Here is a 7,262-nt window from a genome sequence, read left to right as displayed (position 1 = left end):
AGACAACAGGAAATGGGACCACAAAGAGATGCTGGAGGTTGTTTGCCCACAGAGGAAAGGCCAGCTGCAAGTCAACAGGAGGAGCCTCAGGAAAGCCGAATCTGCCGATGAATGAACTTCTAACCTTCCCAAACTGTGAGAAACTTCATTTCTGTTGTCTACCGCCACCCAGTCTGTGACTCGGTTTTTTCATTTGGTTGGTTGGTTGATCCGTCGATCGTGTTTTTTGGTTTTTTGAGACAGGCTTTCTCTGTGTAGCTTTGGCGCCTGTCCTGGAACTAGCTCTTGTAGGCCAAGTTGGCCTCAGGCTCACAGAGATCCGCCTGCCTCTGCTTCCCGAGTGCTGGGATTAAAGGTGAGCGCCACCATCGCCTGGCCTGTGACACCTTTTAACATCTATCCCAGCAAAATCATGTAGACCCGCCCACAGTCAGTCAAAAGCAACTGCAACTGAATCCAGCACCTACATTCCGTGGAAGTCTGGCCTGTCTTAAGCAAGCTGAATGTTGTGTGTGAATTCAGTATTCTCTGACAGTCATCGGTGTACAGCCTACAATTCTCTGCAGGCTTGTTCAGTCTCGCAGCGAAGCGACCAGTGGGTATTGTCACACACTGTGTATATGTTGTGCTGTGGTGAACCCAAGTCATTCTTGGGCTGTCCCCAGTGGCTTGGCTGATCTACTGGCTCCTGACACTACATCACCTCCAATGCATATTTACTGAGCAGTAACGAGCACAATCTTGACCTAGGACACCAGCCCTGAGCTCAGCCCTATTCCTTAATAGGGCATTGCTCAACTAGCTGCTCCCTTAGGGCCTATCTGGACTTTCATTTTCCCTACCCTGGTGCCTTAAGGTATTCATCTTTCAGAAACCTAAAAAAAAAAAAAAAAAAAAAAAAGGTTCTAACCACTCTGGTCCAACACACACATACACACACTCACACATACACTCACGCATGCAGAAACACATACACAGCCGGGCGGTGGTGGCTCACGCCTTTAATCGCAGCACTTGGGAGGCAGAGGCAGGAGGATCTCTGTGAGTTCGAGACCAGCCTGGTCTACAAGAGCTAGTTCCAGGACAGGTTCCAAAGACACAGAGAAACCCTGTCTCAAAAAACCAAAAAAAAAAAAAAAAGAAAGAAAGAAAGAAAGAAAGAAAGAAACACATACACACACAAATACACAGGCACACATTCATACACACACAAAGGGACACAGACACACACACACATTCACACATATACTCACTCAGGGACACAGACACACACACGTTCATACACACACGTTCATACATACCCATACATTCACACACAGAGACAGACACACTCATACACACATTTTCATACACACACTCACACACAGAAGCAGACATACATTCTCACATACACACACATATATTTATACATACACACATACACACACACAGAGACAGATACACACACATTCACACATATACTCACTCAGAAACACAGACACACACTCATACATTCACACAGAGATAGACACACACTCATACACTCTCACATACACACACTTCATACACACAGAGACACAGAAACACACACATTCACACATACATACACACAAATACACAGATACACACACGCACACACATACGTTCTCTATCTCACCCAGTTTTATTCCTCTTAGAATTTATGTCCTGATTCCACACTTCTGATTACTGCAGCCTCCCAAACTGTACAGTGTGCCCAGCGCTGGGAGTCCCAGCTGTGCTTTCTCTGCCTCTGCCACCTCCCCTGGCAATAAACCGAACTCTGCTGGGGTTTCTCTAACGATGCCTACAGCAATGGGCAACACAGCAGTTCATTAACAGTAGCGCTCATGCTATGGGGCTAGTGGGAACGAATGCTTATTTAGTTCCAGAAAATGAGCCAGCCCGCCCTGCCCCCTCCCCATTAGAAATCGGAGGGAGCAGGAGATGCCATTTATAGAAAGAGGAGCCTCCACCCTGGAGAGGAGGTGGCTCAGCCTTCTGAGGCAGGGACATGGTAAGACTCAGTCTTAGCCTGTGTGCTGGAAGAAATCATACCCGTGACTCTGGGTAGGAAAACAGCTGCCAGAAACCCCCAGCTGAGCAATTCTTCTTCATTTCCCCAGCCTGTTCTTATGGGACCCCCGCTAAGCTGGGCTAAGCTGTCCCAGGGAGAAAAACTCACAGGTCAGGGAATCCTGAGTGCTCACCCTGGGTAGGCACTGTTCCGAGTGCTTTACGCAATCCGATCCGTCTGAGGGTGTCTAGTCCTCAAAGGAAGGGCTTAGTCTCCTTGCTTTTCAGATGGGAAAACTGAGGCACATGGAGGTTAAACAACATGTCCCAGGGCTCACAGTTAATGTGAAACTGAGAAAGAACAAGAATTTGAAGCCAGGCCAGCTGGCTCCTTGGCACACAGCAGTCTGAACTGCACCGCTGTGTTTTGGGTGATGGTTGACAATATCTTTTCTTCTTCCACTTATTTATTTTGTGGGGAGGAACATGTCCATGCCACACAGAACTTGTGGAGGTCAGAGGGCAAGTCTGGTCTGTTCTCTCCTTCCACCATGTAGATTCCTGGGATAAAACTCAGGCAATTGTCTTAACTCACTGAGCCCTCTAGAGACCCCAAAACCCAAATATATTTTTTGAGACAATGGTCTAATGTGGTTCATTCTGATTCAGACTTGCTACCTAGCCAAGAATGACTTTGAACAGTTAGCCTTCTGCGCTGGGCCTTCCTCTCCGATGACACTAGCTTATGTCAAGTAGACATAAAACTATCCAGCACGTATTTCCAACTGTAATCAGGGAAAGAGCACTGGAAGGGGGACCCTAATTGCCATGATCAGGAAGAAAGTTCACATCTCAGCTTCCAGACCCCCAATCTCCATTGGAATAGGATGAAGGCTCCAGAGAAAATGACTCACCCCAAATTTGGTGTCAAGAAACTACAGGGTGAGCTCAGCATACAGTGTGCCAAAAATCAAGAACATGCTCAAAGATTGACAAAGTCTTGTCCAAAGACTAGCTGTGAAATGAGTTGGAAGAAGGGTATATAAATAAGGACCATGCCCACATTCTCCAGGGAGAAGACAGCTGTTACAAACCTTTATCTAGAGTGATAGATTTATCCCACATATAAGCACGCACTTTTAGGTTGTTAACCCCTTTTAATTTTTTGAGAGGGAGTCTTACTGTGCTGTCTATACTGGCCTCTAGCTTTCAATCCTCCCGCTTGTACCTTAGGAGTGTTGAGATTATAGGCCTTCCCCACCGCACCCAGATTAAAGGTTTAATGTGTTCTTGTTGGTGTTGTTTGCAGTGGAGATGAAACCCAGTGCCTTGTCTACGCAAAATGTATCCACATTGGGCCTGTCTCACATGGTACAATGGTTTGAACTCCCTCACCCGGGGTTTTGAGCTCCGCACTTCTGCCCCTTCCTCTTTCCTGTTCGTCTGTCTACCTGCCTCTCATGTCTCCACTCTGAGATATCATTATCCACTTCCACTCTCCCCGTCCCCCAATAAACCTCTTACACTAACTCTGTTGGTTCTGGTGTATTCTCTTGGTGGTATACCTTGGCAGGGCACGCCAAAAGGTTCCCATTAGGTTCTCTTGGCATTTGATCCGGTCATGCTGGGATTCTTCCCTCAACAGATCTGTTCTCTTTGTCTGTTTCTATCTGCTTTCCCACCCTAAACTACGTAAATGTCCCATCCTTGTTAAAACATGGCGTCAGCCAGAGAGGCCAGCTGCTTCGTGCCCAGCACAGGCCTGTTCTCCCTTACAGCGGCTGCTGATCTGCCCTTACCTACATGACTTTCCACATGGACACACAGCCTACTGTACCCACACGGACATCTCTCCTGCTCTCCCCCCTCTCCCGGAAGCCTGGGAGACCCATGGCTGAAGATCTAGCCCACTTGTTCTTCACGTGGTTCTGGCTCTTACAGCCTGCAGACCATCTTTGCGAACCCCCCCCCCCCCATGGACTCAGATTTTATTTTATCAGCTTGGCCTCAATACAAATCACTGGCTAAAATTGGCAAACTTGAAATTCCCATAGTCTCACAAATCGTTAACAACTGCTACTGCCACAGACAAAGGGTCCCCTAATATCTCATACCTAAACTTACTTTGCTACACTTCCAAAATCGCTGACCTCTGAGGTTCTACTTCCTCACTCCTAAAAATCTTCTATCCCTATAGCTCCATACTGTAAACTCTGATTTCAGGATTTGTAAGATGCTCATCTGCCATGGGTTAAAATCTATATCATTTGTAACAAAGTCTGTTTCCCATGTAAAGTTTTGTTCATCTCACTGTTAGAAAAGTCCTGTCTGTTTTGTACGGATGGATGGATCCGTGCCTGTATGTTTTCCTGAGAACATAGGAGCCACACAAAACGACACCAGGCTCAGTTAAATGTAGAAGTGTATGTGGCCACTGCATGTTTGCTTCTGACTGGCCTTGGTTGCCTGAGTTGTCTTGGTAATAGCTCAGCTGTTACTATTGCAACTAGCTGCCTAGGCTCAGAATTTGCCTCTGGGATTTCTGGCCACTGAATCTGATATAATAATGACAGAAATTCATATGTCATTTGGGTGTAAATAATATTAAAATTACTTTATGCCATTCTACCTTATTAAAAAAACAGCTAATGAATTGGATATGATTAAAAATCTGTAGCAAAAAGTTAACTTAAATGTGTAACTCCTAATTGGAACTGTTCTGGAAACCAACACGTGGTTTGCCACCATCCTGATTAAGTACAGTCGTGTGAGCTGTCACCGTTTTGACTAAGGATGGAGAAGAGGAAGGTCATAAGGCTTCACAGACATCTTGATTAAAGGTGAACCACATGGAATAGACTTACCCAGGAGACAACAGGTCTCCAAGATATGGATGGATTTCTGTATGATAATTCCTGTCCTGTCCTAAAATCAAGGTTTATGAAAGATAGGATTCAAAACAAGTCTGGTTTAATGAGGTATTTGTTATGCCCAAATACACAAAGTCCCCAGTGGGGGAGGTGTGGGGAGCAGTCATGATAAGCTAAGTATGGGCAGGTCACCCAAAGGAAGTTCTTTTTTTTTTTTTTTTTTTTTTTGGTTTTTCGAGACAGGGTTTCTCTGTGGCTTTGGACCAAAGGAAGTTCTTTACTTACAAACATTATCACCTGCCAGAGTAGAACTAGGCCGTGGATAATTCTGATAAGAGGCCTGAGTCTCAGTAGTTTACCCTGAGGCAATGCCTGGTTGCAGAAAGAACCACAAACTGAGATTACCTAGCACCACCCAAAAAGAGACCATCCAAAGAAAGAAAATGTCTAACATTCCAACTGCTGTAGATAGGATCACCTGCCAGCACACACTCACCAGGACACCCCTAGACAAATGTCAGCCAATCAGGGGTTCTGAGCCTCAGAAACCCCTCACCCCCACCTTTACTACTATAAAAACCCAATTGTAATTGAGCTGGGGCTCTCCGTTTATTCCAATACGTTGGAGATGCAGAGAGACCGAGTTTGCAAACTTGATTAAAATAAAGGCTCTTTGCTTTTACATACGGGACTGGGTTTCCTTGTTGGCTTTTGTGGGGATCCCACAGATTGGGGCATAACAGTATGAAAGTTGCCCCTCCATGCATTCATGTACAGGGATGGATCTTCCTGGCAGCCAGGTTTTGTAACCTAAGAGTAAACCCCTTGGTATTGATTTTAGAGACTCTGAATGGTTTACACTGTTGAAACTGCCTGGACTATAACTCACTATGTAGAATAGGCTGGCCTTTAACTTCGGAGAGCTGGAGTTAAAGATGTGGGCCAGCAAGCCCAGTGAGACCCTGTCTAAAAAAACACCACCAAAAGATAGTGAACTTGCAAGATGAGGGGCTTCTTCCTCTTCCTCAGCCTCCAGACTTGATACAAAAGCCTTCTCGGCTTTTTATCGACAGGCCTCCCACTGGTGGACTGGCTCAACTAGTTCCAGGCCTGGTCAGGACAGGTTAGGAAATGATTGTGGGCCAATCAACCACCCAATCTTTCTTCAAACTGACCAATTAAAACTCTTCTGAGACTAAAAAACCAAACAGGATTTTCCAGCCTCTGAGACCTCCCCTCTCCTCTGTAGAGGGCCTTTTTTTTCTGTATATCTGCTGTATTTGTGTGTTCCGTCCCTTCCAATAAACATCCTTCTGTTGTTGTCTGTGTGTTTGAGGTCTCTCTACTGCCACCTGTTGCCCTTGAGATTTTTCCTGTCTTTTAAGTATTTAGCTGGCAGCAAAAGTAAAGTCAATCAAGACCCTTAACCTGTCACACAAGTGTATGGGGGCCAGAGGTCAACTTTGGTTTTCATGCCTCGGGAGGTTTTTGGTTTGTTTGCTTGAGGCTCAGTATCCCACTGGGACCTGGGGCTTGACATCTTTGGGTTAGTCTAGGCCAGCAAGGCCCAGAGATCTTTATACTTTGCCTCCCTAGTGCTGGGATTTTACACTCAAACACCCCTTCACCTAGCATTTTACATGGGTTCGCATGCTTGGCTAGCAAGCCCTTTACAGATGGAGCCATCTTCCCAGCCCCTGGGTAATTTTTAGGTAGAAATATTTAATACTGACTTATTCCAGATTGAATTTCAAAGAGAAATTTGCCTTGGTTTCAGATTCTGAAAATTAATTTTTATATTTATATTTTATTTTATGGACGTTTTGCCCGCATGTATGTCTCTGCAGCATCTGTATGCCTGGCACCCTTGGAGGCCTGTAGAGGGCGCCAGATCCCCTGGAACTGGAGTTAGCAGATGACTGGTACCCAAGTTGTACCCCAAGTCAGGTCCAGCCAGCCATCCTCAATAAACCAATTAAGAGTTCAACTTAAAAGTGGAAAATGGAAAAGGGTGATTTTCCACTTGGCACATAGCAAAAAGGGACAAATATATTGAGCAAACTAACCCTCCGGAACGGCCGTTCCTTGCCTGCGTCTACACCAAAGCTAGCACCCTGTGACTAAACCTTTTGGAATCTATCAACTTAGCAAACCATTAGCTTCCACCAACCCAGAAACTCAGAAAGCATCGTGGCTCTGTAGAAAGCTTCCCCTGCCTCGCTGTACCGCCGTCTCTGACATAACTTGCTTTGATTCGTGGCTTTCTTTGCTCTATAAAACCAGACAAACTTCATTAAACTGCTTCCAGGTTGAAACTTGGATTTGGAGTAACCTAAATATGTTCCCAGGTCATGGTCACAAACAATGACGCCAGAATAA

The sequence above is a fragment of the Microtus pennsylvanicus genome, chromosome 14, assembly GCF_037038515.1.
Source record: "Microtus pennsylvanicus isolate mMicPen1 chromosome 14, mMicPen1.hap1, whole genome shotgun sequence".
In the NCBI taxonomy this organism is placed as follows: Eukaryota; Metazoa; Chordata; class Mammalia; order Rodentia; family Cricetidae; genus Microtus; species Microtus pennsylvanicus.
This window is presented reverse-complemented; position numbering follows the sequence as displayed.